At 41.3% G+C, this 22984-nt stretch overlaps 1 protein-coding gene across 7 annotated transcripts in view; it reads right to left on the bottom strand.

The window, feature by feature from the left end:
- MEF2C (myocyte enhancer factor 2C) overlaps nt 1-18963 on the bottom strand; it is a 199881-nt gene extending 180918 nt beyond the window's left edge. For 4 of the 7 annotated variants that reach the window (XM_056848786.1, XM_056848784.1, XM_056848787.1 and 1 more), the window contains exon 1: nt 5992-6089. The gene's annotated coding sequence lies outside the window, so the exon portion shown is untranslated. Of the gene's footprint in view, nt 1-5991; nt 6090-18773 lie in introns of those variants that run through there. The other 3 variants (XM_056848789.1, XM_056848780.1, XM_056848788.1) reach the window with 3 other exon arrangements.
- Nucleotides 18964-22984: the final 4021 nt, after the last annotated feature.

Below are 22984 nucleotides of genomic sequence, written 5' to 3'. Positions count from 1 at the left end.
GGTTTTGGAACAAAGGAAAAACCATGCAGGATCCAAACCCACAGCATCTTTTGATATCCATCTCAGTTTGAGTCTATTGATAACTACCACACACTTTTATGATCACCACTGTTGCTACTTACACAGTACTAGTTGTTATTTTCTTTCTTTCACATTTATGTGCATCTTGTAAGCAGACAACAGGAAAGATTTAACTATTTGATAGACTACTCAAAAAGATCACAGACGGTAACAATGTAGCCTCAAGCTTCACTGTATTTTAAACTATGAAGTGAGAACAATACATCATATCCAGACAGAATCCAGTATTTCAAAGGCTTGATTCACACATGCCTGAACATCTTTCAATGATCTATCACTTGATAACTCATTGCTGAATGTATAAAGTGCCTCATTTGAAAAGTATTTTGCATAAGATGATGTGGGGTGGTATTTGATCTATGAGTACTTTTTCACCCATATACATAATTACTTAATTTGCAGTCATCAAGCAATGAACATGCATGTATGAATTTACCCTAATGCCCATTGCTTCCAAGAAGAATCTTTTGAAGAAGAACCCACAGTTTTAGAAAGTGAAGTGAAAGCTGCACTGAGAGCAATTGAGAGAAACAAATCACCAGGAGCAGATGGGATATCATTAGAGCTATTCCAAGCCACAGAATCGGAGTCCATCAAAATCTTGACAAGAATATGCCAACAAATACGGAAAACAAAACAATGGCCCACAGACTTTAAATGATCAATTTACATCCCAATTCCCAAGAAAGGAGATGTCAAAGATTACAGCAACTATCAGACCATCACATTAATTTCTCACACAAGTAAAGTGATGCTCAAAATCTTACAACAAAGACTGTTACCATATATGGAATGAGAAATGCCTGATGTTCCACCTGGGTTCAGAAAAGGAAGAGGCACTAGAGATCATATTGCAAACTCACGTTGGTTACTGGAGCATTTGAGAGACTTTCAGAAGAAAATCAGCTTGTGTTTCAGAGATTACAGCAAAGCTTTTGACTGGGTGGATCATGGAAAGCTATGTCTGGTTTTAAAGGAAATAGGTGTGCTGCAACTGACAACCTGTACTCTGGACAAGACGCCATGGTTAGTACAGAATATGGAGAAACAGAATGGTTTCCAATTGGCAAAGGTGTTAGACAAGGATGTATTTTATCCCCCTAGCTCTTTAATCTGTATGCAGAACATATCATTAGGAAAGTTGGATTAGATTTAGATGACGGTAGAGTGAAAATGGGGGGGGAGGAACATTAACAATTTGAGATATGCCGATGATACTACATTGTGTGTGTGTGTGTGTTAAGTGCCGTCAAGTCGCTTCCGACTCATGGCGACCCCATGAATGAAAGTCCTCCAAAATGTCCTATCTTTGACAGCCTTGCTCAGATCTTGCAAATTGAAGGCTGTGGCTTCCTTTATTGAGTCAATCCATCTCTTGTTGGGTCTTCCTCTTTTCCTGCTGCCCTGCTACATTACTGGCAAAAAATAGCAAAGACTTGAAATGACTACTGCTGAAAGTTAAAGGAGAAAATGCCAAAGAAGGACTACAGCTGAACATCAAGAAGACAAAAGTAATGACTACAGGAGAATTACTCAACTTTAAGGTGGACAATGAGGAAGTTGAAATTGTTCAAAACTTTCTATTCCTTGGCTCCATCATCAACCAAAAGCGAGACTGCAGCCAAGAAATCAGAAGGAAGCCACAGCCCTCAGTTTGCAAGATCTCAGCAAGGCTGTTAAGGATAGGACATTTTGGAGGACATTGATTCATAGGGTCGCCATGAGTCAGAAGCGACTTGATGGCACTTAACACACACACATTGTTTTTGATGGGAAAATTAAGTGCATGCTTAAATTTCTCCTGCTACAATCAGTAGGACACACAAAGTTTGCTGGATGATGCCCATTATCTTTTTTTGCCATTACTAACTGTTTAGAAGCAGGCATCTCTGTATTGTGACAATGTAAGATATAACCCTAGTAAAAACATCTATTCTAAGGTCTACTGGCTAGCTAGATGGTACAATAGGCATATTAGGATGGACATTTTTACTAGGCACATATCTTGTATTGCAATTCTACGGATAAGCCTTATTTAATTTATTTAAAACATTTATATGCTATCTTTCCACCCAAATAGGGCCCCCAAGGTGGTGAGGGTCCCCCATTCTAAACAATTAGTAATTGAAATGTCACAGAAAAGAAACGGGTATGATCCCACAATTCCTTAGATTCTTCTAGAACTGAAGTCATGAGGTGCCTGCTTTGTAAATAAAAGATGGTGTTATCTTTTTGGCTAAAACTTTTAAAAGTTGTTTTGGGGGGTGGAAAGGTAATAGATTTTGTGCATGTAAGAATCTTGATTTCATTATATGCCAGCACATTTCAGTAAATCTGAAACCATACACGTGGAGATAATACTAGCTCAGTTATTGCTCTTCTTTCACCCCAATATGCAGATCAACAAGTCTGTTTATCTGGAGGCAAAGGCACCTTACATTTTAAGGTGAATTCTCAGTCTCAAAGTGCTGTAAATGTGATGAACAATCTGGTATAATGCTCATTAGTATTTTGGTTTCTGGGTATGCTTTCTTTTTCATCATCATAGGCCAATCTGTTTCTTCACCAACTCCTTGCCTCCAAAAAGGCAAAGTGGATATAAATGGAGTGAAGACTGGGCTGTTTTAGGTGGGGAAAATATCCTCCTTTAACATGGCACAGCCTGTCCTTTTGCAGCCTCCTTGCTTCCAAGGACACAAACATGCCTCAGAGAGAGCCAGAGATCCTGAGCCCACCATGATACTAACTTTGGATGGAGGCAATGTAGCCCTCTGTAAACAAGTCACATTGCCTCCCCATCCGTTAAGTCTTCAAGGCTTCGAATTAATATACATCTCCAAAAGAACAGGATGTTGCCCAGCGTGACAGTCATAAGTTATAAATTGGCCTCCGTATACATTTTGATGGTAAGACTAGAAGAGAAGAGGCCAAACTCTTCCAAGTGTCCGGTTTTCACACAAAAAGTATGTTAGCCACTGACTTGATAAACAAAGGGATACATGAAGCTGCCTCAGACTGAATCTGTGATGGAAACCATTGATCTATCATAGTCAATTTGTCTATCCAGACTGGCAGCAGCTCTCCAGGGTGCCAGGTATATGCATTTCTCATCACCTTTTACCTGGTCTGAAGATGCTGAACACTGAACCTGGGACCTTCTGCATGTTCTGCCACTAAGCCACAACCTTACCAAAGCTTTGTATTTTTATATAACCAAAGCTGACTCCTAAATCCCATGCTTTATGAGTAAAGACGATAGCCTCTGAGGTTGACATATGTGGAGGGTTGAGGTGACACACTCACTGCTTCAGATTGCAAGTGGAGGATTTGGTTTATTCATTTAAAAATACATATCCCACCTCTACCATCCTTCGAAGAGCCTTAAAATTAAAAAAAACAAACATGAAAGATAATCTCAGAATGTAATAACAATGACAAAAAAAATAACCCAGTGTCCATAAAAAAAACCATAGTAATCAAGGATTTCCAAGTTCAACAAAAACTTATTAAACTCTGAAAACAAAAACAACAAGTACTGGTGCACTGGCAAAAACAGTAAGGCTTAAGAGGTCCATCCAAAAAATTACTGCAGCAAGTGACAAAACCAAAGACGGTGCTCCTTAGACCACTGAAGGAGGCTGTTGCATAGGATGGGTGCTACAACACAAAAAGCCATGACTCGACTGAAGCCAGATGTCCTTCACAAAAGGAGAGCCCCTTCAAAAAAAATGTGCTGAGCCAACCTAAGGAGGTGAGAAAGCCTATACAGGGAGAGGCAATCTTTCAAGGGTGCCAGATTGTGAAGGACATTAAAGGATCATGGAAAATCACTTTGTGGAAGGTTCTCCTATATTTAAAAAAAAAAAACGTCCCTGCAAGCAGAAATCAAGCACAGCGAGCAAAGAGGGAGTTAGAACCTACTACCTCTTGTTCTCATTTCCTATTTGCATAGAGAGCTTTTTAAAATGTAAAAACATTTTAGAAGCTGGAATCAACAACCTGCAATCAGAGGTGATGCAGTTCATTCTACCACCTCAGGGCTCTGCCACCTCATTTTCACCTCATTCTCCTGCATGTATGAACTGGATCTTAGAAAAAGGAACAGCAAATTAATTCTATGCTCATATTACCTAATTATGACAGTGCTATTTTTCCAAATGCACACTACAAAATCCCAGGAAGGCTTACATAAAAACAGCCCAAGTGTGAGGAAGTCAAGCAAGCAAAATATCAGTCATTGCAATATGTACGTTACTATTTCTTTGAGGAAAACTGAAAAAAAGTCTTCAGACTTTTCAAAAGCAACCTTCTCAGCTGGAGAGGGTAAAGGTTGGCGCTACTTAGGCTTAACAGCATGAAATCAGAATAGAGATGCCATATGGCTTCATATGTCCTGGGCATTGGCTACATATTTAGGTTATTAGGGCCTAGTCTGTAAATAGACATGACCTTAAACTGGGGACTGATACTCAGAGGTGTGTGCCAAGATTATTTTTCAGTCAGAGCAGAGATCATTCAAGCAATGAATAAGGCACTTCCATCTTTTTAAAAAGCAGTTTTCAATAGTATATAGACAAACTCTACATGACTCCAATGGTTTCTATCATCTTGGAATTCAGGAGATAACATTTTAGGAGACAAATAAAAAATAGCTTTTCTAACACCTGTAGAATCTTCCCGAGTCATTTAGAATTTGATATAATTTACATTGAAACACCATCACCTCCAGACCATATTTTAAAAACATGTGTTACAAACAGCCAATAATTGGCAGTAAATCCTCTCTGGATTTCTTCCAGGAAGGTAAGATTAAGGGTTCCTGTTAGGCAGAGGCACGCTGGCAACAGGAAACAGAAAATCTTGCACCATTTCCCAGCCCTCCACCTGAAACCTACATCTGAATTAAACAAAAATGCACAACGGGAGATGTAATTATTGGAATAATCAACCCTTCCAAAACCTTACCAAGGGCTGAGGTGCAGCCAAGTGTCTCTTTCCCTCACAAGTATGATTATTTCATGGTGAGCTCGGTTAACATTCTCTTTCAGTAATTATCCAAGTTCTTTTTGTTTTTCCAGTTTAGAGAGACAGTTACATGTTTATTTCTTTCAAAGAAATGACGCTGCCAATTTACACTGTAAAGTGACTTTCAAATGACTAGGGCTATACTGAAAATAACCCCACAGTTGATATATCCCAACTCTAGTTGATATGGGTTCCATTTTCCCTCGGAGTCCTGCCCCACCCTACTCCTCTGCTTGCTCTTCTCTACCTCAGCCCTGTCTTAAAAGAGAAGTTCACTAAAGCACTCCTGCCCATATCTGTCTGCTTTTAAGCTTGTCCCATGCTGGGTGTAGCTCTTGAAGTGAGCTTTAGAAAAAAATATATTTTAAAGTGAGCTGGGGCGGTTGCCACAGCAACCCACCCTGAGAGGAACCAAGGCTATAGATTGATCTACCCCACAAGATTATTCAACAATGCTGTATTTGTTCTCCAGTCATTCAGAATATTATTTCAACCCATATTGCTTTTATAATTGCACATAACATATAAATTCCAAAAATCTCATTATAATAGGATATAGATTCCAGGAGGGTAATTTAAATATTTCATAATCCATAGGGGAGAAGGAAAATGTATATAATTTCTTGTGAAATGAATTAATTGTAAAAAATATTTTCAAAGGCAGGTGCTGAAGGGTGACACGTGGATATTAAATGCAGTGGTGTGCCATGGATAAAATGGTATAATGTACAATGAGCATGTATTAGAGGGAGACTTTTTCTCTGTTATACCTTTCAGTACATGCAACTGCAAAGTCTTGAGCCCTAAATAAAAAATAAAAGTAATAAATAGTTTTTTTCTGCAATATTGAATGATGGAAATTTAAAAAAAGTAAGAAGTACTTACCACATAACCCTCTTTATTCTGAAAATCATCAGCCTTCGGTGCTTTACTTAATCTGTTCCATAGTAGTTACTTCACAGTTTACAACTCTTAGTCGGCACCTTGAATATTTAAAAGCACAATAGTAATATATTATTAAAATGCAAGTCTTTGAGTGAAGCAAAAAATATGAAATCCACTGAAAAGTACAGTTCCTGTAAATCTTTTGGCGCACAGCTGATATCACTTGGAAACTATATATTAACAAGCAACTTTATAGACAAACTTTAGTAGATTCCATTTCAATGCTGCCTTAAAGACGCTGAGACATTATAATTGCAAGCCACACCATGTCTGGAACTCCAGATTGAAATCTATTTCAGCATTCATATTGTGAGAAATTTTATACTATTTTCTTGCTGCAATTTTTAAGATAATTTTTATTTCAAAAAGAAAAATTTACAATACATCAAATTACTTTTTTTCATTTTGAAACAACTAATAGCTGAAAGATATAGCTTCACAGAGCTGAAAGACACTGAAAATATGACTTTAGGCAACATCGTGCTCCAGTACTACTTTCTCACATTTCCAATTGTGGGCTAAGGTGGGACTAAGTTGGTTTGGTAAGTGGAAGCACAAGAAATCCTAATGTGGAGAGGTCCCCAGAATCCTTTACTACAGAGCTACTGTTTCATTTACTTTCATGTTTGAAACATGATTTTTTTTAAAAAAAATGCTAGGACTTGTAATTTAAAATGGTTTCCATTTCTAAGTTTTGTGATACAGAGGTAGAGGTCATTTAATGCTACTCAGCTTGGAGATGGCTTCAAAAATCCCAGCCTTTCACTGGCATGGCTTCACTTGATCATGCACTCAGGTAAATATATTTATTGATAATGTCAGCTGACATGCTCGCTCGCTCTCTCATTCTCTCTCCAGAATATTTTATAGCTTGCAAGTTTAATGGGGAAATGAGATCCTGATTCATGGCCTTTGATGGTCAGGGACTACTCTAAGTCACTGGAGTTTGTCTCACACCCTATCTGCCTAAGCAGACTGATTGGGGGGCCTAACGCACTCAGTATATACTACGTTTAAAAAACGTGTTATCCAGGTTAGATCGCACCTCAGACCTCCCATTTCGGCTTGGAAATGCTTTGGAAGCACCAGACATCTGTTGTTTTCCCCCAAACGCCTATACCACGATGTATTTCGTTATGTTGTTTCAAAACTGGCAATCCAAGGGGTGCGTTCAGTTACATACGCTATTCAGTTCTCCTCCCCTCTTTTTGCAACACCCAATGAAAAGCCTTTCTCCTCCCATCCAACCTTCCCCCTCCCCTCCCGTTTGCATCCAACAATCATTATTGTTACTTAATCCCCCCCCCCCCCGAGTTCTTGTGGTCTTACAAAGGAACACAGGACCGTTGGAACATTAGATCAACCATTTGTATTTGTGCAGGGTCCCATTTCAAACATTTCCCTCTTTTATTTGCTTGCGTCCTCCATTTTTTTATGGCCATCTGCTTTTGCTATCGTTGGGTCAAAGGGAGGCTTGTTCGTTGAGACGAAGGGGAGGGGGTAGAGGAGAGCAGGGTACAGGATCCCAGATGGGACACGCTCCTTTTGATTGGTTTGTGTTTGGACTGTACCATCACTTAAACATGAGTGGGTGGATTGTATGGCCAAGCATTCCCCGCCCCCCATCACATTGGGGGATTGTCTGCTTTCTACCTAGCCTCAACAGGAATTTCATGTTTTTGCAGGAAAAAAACCCTTTCTTAACCTCCAAACCTCCAAATAAGTGTATGCTTGCAAGCCCCCCCCCCCATTATTTAAACCATGATAACTTCTAGTGAACCCCCCCCCCAATCTCTAGGCAGAAGGACTTTCCCTATTCTGCTTCTGGGTCCAGATTGATTGCAAGACCCCTCTGTTTTCCCAACCACCCAGCTTCTAGGGCACCTTCCCCCCCTCCCCATTAGTTTCACTAGTCGGTTACAATGCAATCTGATTAGAGAGTTCTGTGTGTGGTTTGTGTGCGTGCGAGAACTAGAGGCGTCGGGGGGGGGGGGAAACATGAGGCCATTGTCCTATTGTCCCGTTGCAACGACGATCCAAAATGCCGAGGGGGGGAGGTAGAGGGGAACCCAAGCAAAGTCACTGTTACGTGTTGCTCCCTCCACCACCCCCTCTCTCTTGTGTGTGCGCTATTTTGTTGGAGATGCGCTCGGAAAGCAGACGTTTCAGAGACGTTAGAATGGGCATGAGTGCGGGGGGGGAATTGGAATTCGCATCCAGGACAAACGCTTCTAAGGTGTTTTCTACACGTTTGGACTGGGTGCGATAAGCCTCTGGTATTGCCTGATTGACTGCTATTACTTGGCTTCTCATCTGCTCTACCTGTACATTTGCAAATGAACAACTGAGTGTGAAAAGAACCAATACGTTTCTAGTTCTTTCTTTTCACAAGGAAACTAACCCTGTACAAAGTATCCCTGGAACTTCTCACGACTGGGGCAAGTGGGGAGTGTGCCACTACACGTGCATACAACATTCAAACTCTTTTAGTTAAATTAAGACATTTTTTTATTTCACTAAAGGTCCCACAAAATATATAATTCACAGTATTCCTGTAATCAGTGCACTCCTTTGTAAAGTGAGGACAATTGACATAAAAACTATCCATTATAATTGACTGTGTCTAATGGAAGTGATTCATGTCACATGATCCTATGCATGTTTACTTGGACATAAATCCCACTAAATGTCATGGGTTTTACTCACAGGTAAGTATGCACAGGATTAGCATTCTGGTCTTCTTATTCTCTTCTTTCTTTACAGCCTCCACATTGCAAAACACTTGTAAGGCCCACAAATTCTAATTCCTCTTCCCTTTTGATGCAGCTCTAGAGTGACAGAATTCCCAATCCTAGTCTGCATGAGACATACATATTCCAAATATTACACCTGGTGATTGGTTTTATGAATGCTCTAATAGAGGGGTGTCAAACTCATTTGTTACAAGGGCCTAGGGTTGCCAGCTCCGGGTTGGGAAATACCTGGAGATATTGATGGCGGAACTTGAGGACAGGGTTTGGGGATTCAATGCCATAGAGTCCAACTGCCAAAGCGGCCATTTTCTCCAGATGAACTGATCTGCTGGAGATCAGCTGTAATAGTGGGAGATAACCAGATACTGAAGGTTGGCAACCCTACAAGGCCCGGATATAACATAAATGTCACTTTGTCTGGCCAGGCCATGTCTCGCCAGCCCAGATGGGGACTGGAGGGGGTGGCTGCCTCGGCTGCCTTGCGGGCCAGATAAGAGCTCTCAAGGGGCACAGATCCAGCACGCAGGCCTTATGTTTGACACCTCCCCTCTAATATGGAGGGACATTCTAAAAACACCATCATGAGGTTTATGTTCTGGACTCTTATGTGTCATATGGAAAATCACCCTTGGCTCATGGATAAGTCATCACAAGAACGAGTCAGGGATATATGAAAAGGAAGAGCCAATCCAGACCCAATTGTCCAGATCCATCTTCCCTCTCCTTTGCACTAGTCTGTACATACCAATATATGTACAGGCAACGCTGAATATCCCTTTAAAAGTGAATAGGAAGTATGTGTTGCAAATTTGTGGAAAGCAGTGATAAGTTTTTACATCACACATTGAGACAGACAGGAAGAAGTGCCCACAAGGCTTTGGGTAGGATTGAAAAAGGACAAGTTAGGGCCATCGCTCATTTGTTAGCTTCCAAAAAGTTCATTTAGTTATAGCTTCTTTGTGCAAAGAGAGAATCAGTGCACTTCTAAGGAATGCATTTGACGGATGGAAAAAGCTCTGTCTGGTGCATGACAGAGGGCATATAAAATGGCGCTGGCGTTCCAAGTGAAGGCACAGCACACTTCGGTCTGTGTGTGTGTGTTTGTGTGTGCTCTTTGTGAACAAAGAAGATTGTCACATGTGCGTGCACTGGGGGGAAGCAGAGTGCTGTGTTTGTGGGTACTGAGGAAATAGGGCAGCACATGCCCTAGAAGAGAGTAAAAGGACTGTTTGTGTGGGATAGCGTGCGCATACATGTGCACATATCTGCGTCCCTAAAGAGTAATGGGATCATGTGTACACTCTTCCAATTTGCTTAGGGTTGACTGTAAAGGTTTCTGTTCCTCTGAGGTTGTCACTCTCCACCCCTCCTTTAACAGAAGGGAGGTTTCTCCCAAGCACAGAAATGCTTTGATGGGGGGCAGTCACATCAGCCAAATTTCTGATACTACGTTTAAGGCACAGCCCCTGTTTAAGAGCAGAAGTGCCTTCCTAGAAAACATTGGTGGCGAGGCCACGCGTCCCAGCTTTCCCACCCTGCAGCCACCCCAGAAGTACTGAGGCCGCTAGCCAACTTTCTGAATCCAGACATTCAGGAAGGAAGCGTTTTGCCCTTTTAAAATAGTCAAAAAGGGCAAGAGTCCAGTAGCACCTTAAAGACTAACAAAAATATTTTCTGGTTGGGTATGAGCTTTCGTGGCTCACGAAAGCTCATACCCTACCAGAAAATATTTTTGTTAGTCTTTAAGGTGCTACTGGACTCTTGCCCTTTTTGACTACTGCAAACAGACTAACACGGCTACCCACTGTGCCCTTTTAAAAGGCAGCGGTGTCCCCAGCGTTGCTCCTGTTCCAGCGGCACCTGCTGAGTGGTACCCTGCTCCCAAGACGTCTTCAAGGGGCAGCTTATGTCCTTAAGCTTCGGCTCTTCGGGCTCGTTATCCTTCCCGGGCTGCGCCCCCCCCCCCCGCCCACCTATCCGAGGAGAAAACCGCCCGAGCGACCAACAGGAGCAGGAGGAGGCTGCGATCCGTAAACCCGTCCGCGCAGCGGCGTTTCGCTTTAAGCCGATGTCCTGCCTTTGGGTGCCAATCAGCAAAAAACAAAAAACTTTGTGCGGCTCGGCTGGGGTCAACGTCGTCTCTTTTTGGCTCCCTGCTCCGGATTCGTGGTCAGTGCGGGCTCGGAAGGAGCGGCGCGTTTCGGCCACGCGGGGCTTGGAAGGGCAAGAGCTCCGTCTGACGCCCCCGCCCCCTTTTTTCAAGCCTCACCGTGCAAAGCGGCTTGGTTTTATATATATAGGGTCGGTCACTTCTTCCGGGCAACCCGTACGGATCCGATCGCCCCTTTGAGCTCCCCGAGCAGCTGCGGCTCTTAAGGCAAAAGAAATGAGCCGGGGGGGGGGGGGTTGGTGTGTGTGTGTACAGGCACACTCTTTTTAAAACAGATTATCCGCCTGGCTGCTGTGAGCGGATCCTAGCTGATCCGGGTTTTGGCGGCAGCGTATAAAATAGCCCGAAAACTCAGCAGAACTCCTGTGAGGGTTCTACCTACGTTCCTGGCTTCTCTTCAAGGCTAAGTTTGCCAACCTCCAGGTACTAGCTGGAGATCTGCTATTACAACTGATCTCTAGCCGATAGAGATCAGTTCACCTGGAGAAAAGGGCCGCTTTGGCCATTGGACTCTATGGCATCGAAGTCCCTCCCCTCCCCAAACCCTCCTCAGGCTCCACCACCAAAACCTCCTGCCGGTGGCAAAAAGGGACCTGGCAACCCTACTTCAAGACACAGACAGTTTCACGAACGTGCATCTGGTGGTGCTGGAAAGAGCAGTCAAGTCCCAGCCTGCTTAAGGTGACCCCGTAGGGTTTTCAAGGCCAGAGGCGTTCCAAAATGGTTTGCTGTTTCCTGCCTCTGTGTGGCCACCCTGCGTGCCTGCCTCTTGGTGGTCTTCCCATTCAAATACTAACCAGGGCCACCTGGTTGAAGGTGGTTTGCCATTACGTGCCTCTGTGTGGCAACCCTGCGTGCCTGCCTCTTGGTGGTCTTCCCATCCAAATACTAATCAGGGCCAACCCTTAGCTTCCAAGATTGGGCTAGCCTCGCTTATCCAGGTCAGGGCAACGTGCATCTACCCAATGGGTTTAACTTGGACAATGTGCCAACATTCAAACCTCTCCCTTTGCCCTTCTGAATCAAGAGATCATTGGCAGTTTTTCTGGCACATTTCCTCTCCCAGTCCTCCAAACTGCTCCTTGAAATGTTCTTTCCAACTAGTGCTTCTTTAGCAGTGCCTTTCCTGGCTGTTGTATGTCACATTTTGGTCGCCGTCTTATGGATCCATTTTATCCTTTTTGCTCTTGCTAAAACAATACCAGGGCGATCCATTTTGTTCACCAGTCATCCTAGTCTTCTCCCCCTCTGGATTAGAGTTGAATCACGCATGCTGGTACGCCACCAGAGATCTCCCTCTGCCTACAGTCACCCAAGTGTATCAATATACTCCTGTAGACACAAAAGCAAGGGCCCTGTGCTTAAGACAGATCTGTCTGGAAATACCACCACTGATCTGAAGCCCTTCCCTCAGTGGAAAAAAAAACCCCTACATTTCACCTCTGTCCATGTTGTGTCTCTTGTCAAACCACATTAAGTAATGTTGGCCAATAGGTAGGATGTGACTAAAACAGAACAGAAATCAACAGGCACCATAAAGACTAACAAGATTTGGTTGGCAGCATCAAGAGAAGGCCTCAGCCCCTGTACCCTGTTGTTGGCCCTCCTGAGAAACTGGTGGTCCACTGTGTGAGGCAGGATGCTGGCCTATATGGACACTGGTCTGAGCCAGGGCTCTTCTTATGTTCTTACTTTCTAACATTTATTTCTGCATTAACTTTCCTGACACAGAGCTCACTTCTTCAGATACAAATAGAAGAAAGAAACTCATTTACTTCAGGAGATTCTATATGTGGAGACTTCAGTAGTTTAATGGATGATGATGAGAGAAGTTTGAAGTTCTGGTCTCTCTCACATGTGTTGAAAATAAAAGCGCCATAAAGTAGGATGAAAAATGAATTAAGGAAAGGTTTCCCTAACAGGCAGTTTTCAACATGAGAAAATTTATCAGCATCCTTCAGGGAGTATGATACATGTTAAGAGCAGTCTATTGAAGTAATCAAAAAGAGTGAAGAAACCCACATTTCAGTTTAAGCCAGGATGTCAGAAGATGTTCAGTTTCTCAATGAACTCTAATTCAGTACTTTCATATTGAATATTCCTTTTAAAGCTTTTCTGTAGATCAGTGACTTTCAGATCTGCTACACTATATCCAGGAAGATTAAACTGTTTGCCCCGTATTTTGAAGTATTGCAATTTTTTATTCTAGCACATAGGGATCAATGTGTTTAGATAGCAGAAGGACATTGTTGGCGCAAGAGGGTATATATTGAATTGGATCACATGCAAGTGGATGAGCCTGAGATGGTGTAGCTTATTCCATTAGGTCCTGTAATAGTATTACTTCAGTGTGTGGGAGGACAAAGTTGATATCTAAATCTGTTGCAGGGTTTTGTTCCTGAGTTTATTTCTCTGTTGGGTGGCCCATTGTTGTTGGTAAACCACTTCTTAGTGCAGTAGCTGGGGTAAGGGGAGGCAGGAAACTTCCATTCTGCCACTGGAAAGTCTAAATCCAACCCACTCTGTAATATTATATGGACTGCAGAAGTTATAGAGTCACTGATCCACCAAATGTCAAAGCAAGGGAATGACTTGGGGCTTTTACACCCAAGGAGGCAGACCAAGCCTGCATGGTCATACTTGACAGGATCATAATTCAGCTTCCACCACCGAAAGTCCGTATGCTACATATTACAGTCCATATTACAGCCTCATGCCAGATGATCAAATCAAATTTATTTAATACAGTCCAAGACCAATAAAAATAGAATCAATGCAATAATTCATGCCAGATGATATTTTGTTTGTTTGTATTTTCACGTGGATATTCATGTGGATTTTCTAATATGTCCATCCCCCTTCCTCTTTCAGTTACTTTTGAGTATGAGTAAAAGTAGTGTAAACATTTATACAATTACATTTCACATAATGTAAGGCCATTGTATTTTCTCACCCATCAGTTTTTTTTTTCATTTGAGCTGTTACTCAAGGGATAAAGTATATTGGTTATTAAGTATACAGATAAATAGTAAACAATTATAAAATTCAGTCCTAAGAACTTTTTCCTGGGGGTAAGCTCTATTTAATAGATCTGAGTAGGATTCTGAATAGACCTGTTTAGGATTACGGTACTTCCTCAGTCTCCCAAGGAACTATAACTTTTAAATAAATAGACAAAAAGAACCAAACCCCATCTATGTTTAGTTCCCTGTCTAAATAGGTTTTTTTTTCATCGTAAAAACTAAGAAATCTCAACATGTGATGTTTGCCATTCGTTATGAGATGTGAGTTGCAAGATGAGATTTGTGAACTGGGCTTAAACCGAGGTTTAGAATCCCAGTTTGTGGGGGGAAACCCAACTCAGATTTGCCAAGGTACATTCAGATATGATGGCAAATTGGTGTTTGATCGAACCAGGAAGTGTTAGATGAAGCGGCACATGTAAAATGACAAGAGAGGTAGAAGGAGCTAGGGGTGCACCGCAAACCAACTGGGATCCTCAGGGCCAACAACCTTGTTTAATTATAATTAGCTGTGACATCTAAATGTAACCTTTATTTCAGTACAAGGTTCTCTGGATTACAGTCTGCTTCCTGCACAGCACAGACTGTAGAAGGAAGGTTTCAGTGGTAGTATTAGAGAAATACACTTCAAGGTAGCATCCTACAGTGAGAGCTGAATGCTGAACAGAAAATTTGTCAAACTACATTTGGGTGTGCTTTATGTTGCAATATGCTTTTTTCTGTGATTTTCCTGCCTTCCTCTACAAACATTTATAGTGCCATCCCGTTGAATTCAATGTGCTCAGAAAGTGTGCCTCTGCTTAGGATGGCACTGTTAATGTCTTGAGAAGGCGGTATTGTAAGTCTCCCTTGCGGCAGCATTTTGCCGCAGTAGGAAACTGGTCTATATATCCAAGAAGGGAAATCTAGGGTCCTGCTTCAAGTAGAATGAAACTATGGTATTTTATTATGATGGAAAAATGGAGAGTTAACCAAGGAAGACTGAATGAGGTTATATGGAAGGGGGGGGGGGGTCAAATAGCTTTGAATGTGATAGCACCAAGGGACTCGGCAGTTCTTTTCAAGGGATTAGTGAGGAGTCAGCTTCAGAGCACGGATGAGAAACAGCTGTCATCATAATTCTGACAATTTCTAAAGAATTGCCAGTACTTCAGAGCGTACCTAGGTGAGGTTGGAGATATATGGGGGGGGGGAGCAGTGATTGGACAGGGTGCTAGGAAAGAAGAGGGAGGTTAACCCTTTCTCCATGTTTTCTCAGATGTAAATCACTTCTCCAAAGCAATTTTGCTCTGTTTGCATATTCCTTTATGCTGTCTGGCTTTTCTGTGCAAAGATGTTTTGCGCTGAGAAAGTACATGATCTATTCTATCTCAGTCTTGCAGTTCTTTACTTGCCTACTTGTTTGGGGTGAGTTACAATCCCTTCTGGCTTGAGCAACTTGCTAAATACAGCCCTCAATATGGGAGCCATTTTGGTAAAATATTTTATAAATAGGTAATCTTTTGTAAATTTCTAACTCAAATCAGAGGATTAAAGTTACAGATGCCCAGCTAAGGAGCTTTCTATCTCGCACTCAAAAGGAAAGATAGTTTGCAAATCTGATTTCCTGGTGGATCATTGACATTTTGAACATAGTATTCTTTTGCAAAAGATATTAACTAAAAAAAACTATGAAGAAAGGATTTAAAATAAACAAGAGTAATGGTTCACAATTCTTTTCTCATCAGATTGATATGTTATAATTCTGTTGACTTCAGTAAAGCCATCCTATTTCAGTCCTAAGGAAGGAAAAGTAAGGTTCAGTTTACTTTGAAAGTATATGATCCCTGCCTGGCTCATGACATTTGGACTGAAGTTTTGTTGAGGAACAGCATACTTATATCCACTGTATTTCAATCTTTGCCAAAGGGATGCGGTTAAACCATTTCTATTTACATTCAGTCTGGATTAACTCATACTGATACCTTCCAACATTTCATTTTTAGAATATTTTGGAAAAGACAGCCATATGATTGATGCAAAAAAAATCTGCATTAGATTGCCACTGATGGGGAGGGGAGAGGGAGACTAAGAAAGGGCTGTTATAAGGTCTGTAGGGCACATTGTAAGAGAAAACCATGAACCGAGCAAAGTTAGCATAGATAAATGATAAGGGGATCACAATGACCTTTTTTTTAATTTGAGTATCAAAAAGGCAAGATAAATTGTTCTCTAGAGGTAAAATCCTCTGGGGAGTTTTCATATGCCGATCCCATTGAAAAAAATGGAAGCTGTACAAGGGTTCTTGAAATGGGAACTGATCAGGAGAACGTTTCAGTTGATCATGCTCTACATCTTTTGAGAATGGGAATCAAAGAATCAGCCTAAGGTTATAGAAAGAAAGATTTAAGACTCCTGTTCTGAAGAATTTCTTAAGTACAAGAGCAGGTCCCCAAAGGAGAAGCTGCTGGGGGAGACTGCAAAATTGGCACTACAGCACTATTTCTCAAAAGCCATGGAATAACTTGCCCAAGCAGGCTGTGCGCACTGTCCTTCCAGTCAGCTTTCCATGAAAGCTCCGGGCATAGGTTTGGGGAAAGCTTTAAGCAATGACTAAACTGCGTTAGCAAAAAAGCCATTCCCAGATCTTGAGATTCTTATGATATTCCATCGATACAAATATTAATCATAATCAATTAACATTGCCTCAACGTGTATTTAACAAATGGGCCAAAGATGAATAATTATATTTATGAAGAATGGTTTTGGGCCAGTACACTCACATTAAGAAACAAAAAATATTTTAGTGAAGGAAGAAAACAAGATGTTTAATATTAATCTATCATTTATTATTCAGTATTTTTAAAGAATTTGACTCAATATGCTAGCATTAGTTCAGTCAGGGTCCCTTAAAGACATGTTCTTGTTAAAAGTAGATAACTGACAAGGACAGTACTGGCTACTTAAGATACAATTAAATAGATTAATTTTATGAATACAAAGGAACTAAGGATATAAACTCTGTTCACTAAGATATTCTTTAAATCTCGTTAACAGATACTCTGAGGAGTTCAGTCCATTAAAATAAAATTTATCATCCCCCCCCCAAAAAAACCAGTTTGCCACCATACTTGATTTTATAAAGTTTTGTACAATATTGTAGGCACATCTTGTTTTTTGTTGTTGTTTTAAATTAGTTATCCTACTTAATAATGGGTGTAATTTGTTTTGTATTTTGTATTGTTTAGATTTATCAGTTGGTACGGTTACAGAATCATAGCATGTGGTCATTTCAGAGGAAATCCATGGCTTCAGTCTCCATGCATAGCCCACAATTTCAGAAAATATTATTCTTTGCAAATAGAATTTGTACCATTGTATGAAATCAGCAACCTTCAATGAGGGTTTGCAAACAGAATACTGTTCTCGCAAGTGACTATGTCCATGGTATTCGACACAGGCAGCTGCACCATTCTAAAACAGATATTAAGACAAATCAGCTGTCCTCTGTTTCATATTATTAAAATGAGTAAGACAGACAGACATAGACTGAACCTAAACACAAATTTCTTACAGGAAATGATCCATAGAAATGAATTTACTTCCAAGAACATGTATTAGATCTGAGATGTTAAAATAAGAACTCTTGCGTTCAGTATCTCATGGGTCTGGTTCTTTGCGTAGAGAAACTCCTTTGTAGATACAAAACCTTGGTCAAATAACACTGGCTTAAATTCCTGTGCTGCATAGAAAAATTGTTCTTATTTTCTAATCCAAATAACATCCAGTGCCTAATTAATGTCATAATTTATCTAAGCAGTGTTTCGTGCTCTTTAAACTTGTGTGCCAGGCAATATGTCAGGATGGAATCTGCTGGTTAAAAGCAGTTTCATATGTTCAGTTTGTGTGTAGACTTTGTCTTTTGGCTTCCTTTTAAAAAAAAAACTTGATTACTTGTGTACAGAAATGCTTTCAATTTGTTTGACAATTTGTAAGAACTGCTGTGAAGCACAGTTAAAAGCATGAATTTGTGAAAATAGAAATGCATCATAAAAAAGTTATGCTCCTCCCAAATATGCCTTAGCATTTGATCTTTTCTCCCATGTCTTCTCAGTAATTAAAATAAGATTTCCCTGAAAAAAAAAGTTCTCCCTTGCAGATCCCCCCCCCCCCCGCACAGAGCCAAGGTGGTGTTACAAAACTAGAAACTGTGCAAAGAGCAAACACGGCAATGAAAATGGAAGCACCGGGCGAAGACTTTATTCCCATATATTGTTTCACAGTCCAGCTTCTTGCTCCAGTGAAATTGACAGCTGCCTTTTGATCAGTGATTGAAATATTTTAAAATTAAAAGTCTTCTACATTCACTCATTACCGTCAATATGATCTTAAAAGGGTTTCCTAAAACACATAAAGAATAGGCAAAAATATCCATATAGATAAAATGTGACAAAATGTTATAAATTTCCCCCCCACACATACACTTTGTTTTAAAAAGGAAAAGTAATGGGGGGAATCAGTTTGCTGTCCTTATAGAATTCTTCTGCATGCTATGCAGGTCACTTCTCAACCTTTCCTCCTCAAAAGCAACATCATTTAAAAAAAAATCTTGCTTGAGAATATTAACTGTCAAAGAATTGACAATACTAGCAAGAAGGGGGTTACTGAATGCACCTTCTTTGCAACAGAAAACATAGCCGATTTCTAGGACCTACGCATAACTCTTCGGTACAGTCAGCATATCAGTTGCAAATAAATAAGTATAAAGATATATATACATGCATTTTAAAAAACAACCAGCAACTCACCAGTGCCGCCCTTCTTCTTCTCCAGGAAGATGTACCCCGTCAGCACCTGCTGAGGGCTTTGTTGATTAAACTGACAGGTAAAAAAATTCCTGTAGAATAAAGCCAGACCAGCTGGCTTTGAAGAGAAACCCCCCAGTTTGGGTTCTGTTTGCCTCACTCACCCTCTGCTATGAAGGCAGGCGCTTTTTCCCCTTCGCTGTTGACCTGTAAGATGCGTGATTTCCGTGCACAAGTGTCTGGCAGGCCTGGGCCCACCTGCTCCTGTCACTCCAGAGTAAATTTAGCTGTAAAAGGTATCACTGACAACCAGACCTTTGTCAGCTCTGGCAAAAGAACATAGGATTACTCTCTCCACAAAGCATGCTGTAAGTTCAATTGGAAAATATCAAATTGTTGGCTCCTTCCAAAAAATCACTCCTTTTGAGGAAACAACATGAAATGACTTTCAGATGTACCAAAAAAATTAAAACCCTCCTTTACGGTGACATAAAAATCACATTTCCAAGAATAAATTTAGAACAAGACAACTTTTTGTATTTTTTTTAATTGCATGTGGAAGGAAACTTTTTTTCCCCCCTTTTTTTTTTGGTAATGGAAACAGAGCACACATCATTCAGGTTATTAAAGTGTGTTAAAGTATTAAAGTGGATTCTTTCCTTTTCACTTTTTTTTTAAATCCAGAGGAATATTAGAAACCTAAAACTTCTCAAAGGGAATGCAGTAATCTTACTCCCTAAATGAGAAAGTATTACAAGACACTTCATGCCAGAATTACACATTGATGCCACTAAAGCTTTGGAAATCTAGGAACCCGAAATAATTCATACACTTGCTAACCTGCTAATTTTTGAAGTTTTGGGAACCCTTCTTAATAGATTAAGGTAAGGGCATTTATATCTTGTTCATCAGTTCCTTTTATTTCCTTTGGATATGAGGCATACTGGAAATCTAAAAGAACTGGCTTTCCCCCCACCTAAATATCTCTAAAGTAGTATAATGTCAACATACATACAAGGTCAAACTCAGGGTGAATTACCAGGCAACTGATCTACTACCTGAATACCCAAGTCTCAATCTTCAGTAATTGGGCAGAAAACTGTTCAAAGTATTTGAAGTCATGCCCTGTGCTTTGTATTAAATGAGAGAGTGGGATGAAAGGGGTGATGGGGAAAAATAGTCTGGGTCACAGACCTTTTGTCAAATAAACAAGCTTCCTATTTACTTACTGCACATAAACAGCTACTCACTGAACTCTATTTCTCTGCAGGGTACCACTTTCAGATAAAAACATGGACCTGATTGGCATCGTCCAGTATCCATGGAAACATGGTAAGTACCTCTCTTAGAGTGAATGTCTCCTATTCAGGATTTAAAGCCTGAGTACTGGGTAAGTGAGTGTTTTCATTTAATAATTATATGGGAGATACTTTTTAGAAGCTTGCTAAGAGGAAACAGGTTCTTGCTCGTTGCGTGTGCCATAACAAAGACCTTATGCTTTCATCATATATTTTTTTTAAAAATCATGTGTTTTGGGTTCAAACCCTTCAGCTATTCTCTTTCTACAATACAAAACAACCTTCTCAAAGTCCTAATGAATAGGAGTCCAGAACTTTTTGAAGCTCCATTAGTATGGAAAAGCAGTGATCACCGTGCTTTGTTTGCATTGTGCTTAAGCAGTACTCTCATTATACTACAGTGGACTATTTCCTCCCTCCCAACTAAATAAAACAGTCCATTAGGAAGATTTTAAAGCATTTATAACCTTTTTTTGTTAGGTCAGAAAATTAACCAAGTCGGCCAAAGTTTTGTCTACAACAATGAGATGGCGGAATGTGTGCACTGTGTAGGGAATATAATTAATGCAGATAGGTTTATTTTGAAAGGCTAGTGTTGCCAACTCTAGCTTGGGAAATTCGTGGAGATTTGGAGGAGGAGCCTGGAAGTACTGAGCTTGGGGAGGTGAGTAAGCTCAGCAGGAATGCGATTCCGTAGAGTCTCCCCTCCAAAGCTGCCATTTCCTCTGGGGGAATGGATCTCTATAATCTAGAATTGAGTCCAGCAGCACCTTACAGACCAACAAGATTTTGGGGGTATAAGCTTTTGAGAGTCAAAGCTCCCCTTGTCAGATACAAGATGGATTGGAGATCTCTTGAGTCTTTGGTCATTTATGCATGGCTGTAATCAAATTTGTTTGTCCCTGTCCTGTCTCACGTTTTATCACTCTGCATTCAAAAAAGTGAACCTTTTGCCAGGTGGCGGCCTTGGTGTCGGAAGGGGCCACCACCGCCGCTTCACCTCTGATGTGGGGGCTTCGGGCAGCAGACTGCTCTGAGGTGGGCCGAAATGCTGACTGGTGCTGGGGGGGCAGAGGAGGGTGTGGGAGAGGGGGAGAGAGAGGCGTGGGTCGGAGGGAGGAAAGGAGCTGCTGCCGCTGCTGCTGCCGCCGGGGCCGGGCAGTTGCTACAGCTGCTGGAGTTTACCGGTATTCTGAAACGCACCAGCAAACTCCCACGGCTGTAGCGAAACACCCATTTAAATCGGGACAATGCAGGACTTAAAAAACCTGCAGAGGTCCCAGAAATGGGTGGGCCGATCCCACAGCCGGGCACCGACCATGCTTGTTTACTATGCAGATTCGCTACATTCGCGGGAGAAAAGGGGAATAAGATGGCCATGCGTAAATGGCCTTTTTATCCCAATCAGAAGGTGGGAGGGGTGTTGCAAAGAAGGAACTCAGGATGCAGAGGTACTATACACATTGTAATCAGCTTAGTTAGAGCACAGGCAAAATGCTTATTAGCATATGTAGTGAGATAAGAATCCTATGTTCCTCTTCAGTCCTGAGGTGTCCATTGTTCTGAACTAGTGAATGAACCTAAGTTCAACAATCGTGCATTGTAATCTCCCCTTGAAGCTTCTCTGTTTGAGGACTGTGACTCTTAGGTCAGCAATGGAATGACCTGGACGATTAAAATGTTATCCTGTTGGGTTTTGAGTGTTGTGGTTTTTAATGTCAGACTCAAGCATTTCCCTTGTGCTCTGATCAAGCTGATTACAATGTGCATAGCACCTCTGTATCCTGAGTTCCTTCTCTGCAACACCCCTCCCACCTTCTGACTGGGATATAATGACTTCGAGATCTCAATTCTGTCTTGTAACTGACAAAGGGAGATTTGACTCTCGAAAAATCATACCCCCAAAATCTTGTTGGTTTCTAAGGTGCTACTGGACTTGAATCTAGTTGTTCAATGGCTGACCAACATGGCTACCCTCCTGAAACTATACATCCAGGAGAGCACCAGGGCCCACCTGAAGGATGGCAACCCAGTAGAGTTCAACATGTATGTGTAGGCTGCAGTACTGGGTGCGATAACACACACAGCAGTCACTCTGAAGTTGATGTGATCCATGCATGGAAGTATTGTGCCTGAAGGAAGCAGGATTCAAGACTGAAATCTAGAAGCGGATTTGAAATTGACGACACTAACAAAGTTGAATTCATATACAACGGAAGGGAGATGGTACCCGACCCATGTGGAGGAATAAAATTGCCATCTCTGGACACTACATAATTTCCTCTGAAATAATAATGCCATGGCCTGGGAATGTTGTTGTTAACAATAACAATAATTTGTATTATTTATTGAATTTATACCCCACCCTCCCCGGACAATCCTGGGCTCAGGGCGGCTTCTGGCAAGATAAACTACTATAAATACATCAGTTAAAACACCATATTAAAATTATAAATCCAGACTCCGTTTAAAACATAGAAGGTACCCTAAATCAACAATCCCTCTAAAATATACCCCAAGGAGGTTGGCAAAGATGGAACTCTGCAAGGCCAAATCCTTCCAAGGGGTCCACCGGTCAAGGCCAGGAGGACAGTGTCAGGGATGGAGAGGCACAGCAAGGAGAAGTTCAAAAAAGGTAGAATAGGGAGTATGGGGAAAGGGGGAAAGAAAGGGAAGGGCAAGGGAGGCCAGCTGATCTGCAAGCCCTCGCTGTCCTCAACCATATGCCTGGCGGAACATCTCTGTCTTACATGCCCTGCGGAATTGTAGACCAAACATTGTTTCTGGAGGCCCCGTTATCACCCATGTCCACAAGTGCTCTTTACCAATATGTCAGCTACATTGCTTTCTTGAGGATATGACTTGGAAAGTGGCATCCATGCCTTCACAAATGGACAAACCCCTT

The sequence above is a fragment of the Euleptes europaea genome, chromosome 4, assembly GCF_029931775.1.
Source record: "Euleptes europaea isolate rEulEur1 chromosome 4, rEulEur1.hap1, whole genome shotgun sequence".
NCBI lineage: Eukaryota > Metazoa > Chordata > Lepidosauria > Squamata > Sphaerodactylidae > Euleptes > Euleptes europaea.
This window is presented reverse-complemented; position numbering and strand designations above follow the sequence as displayed.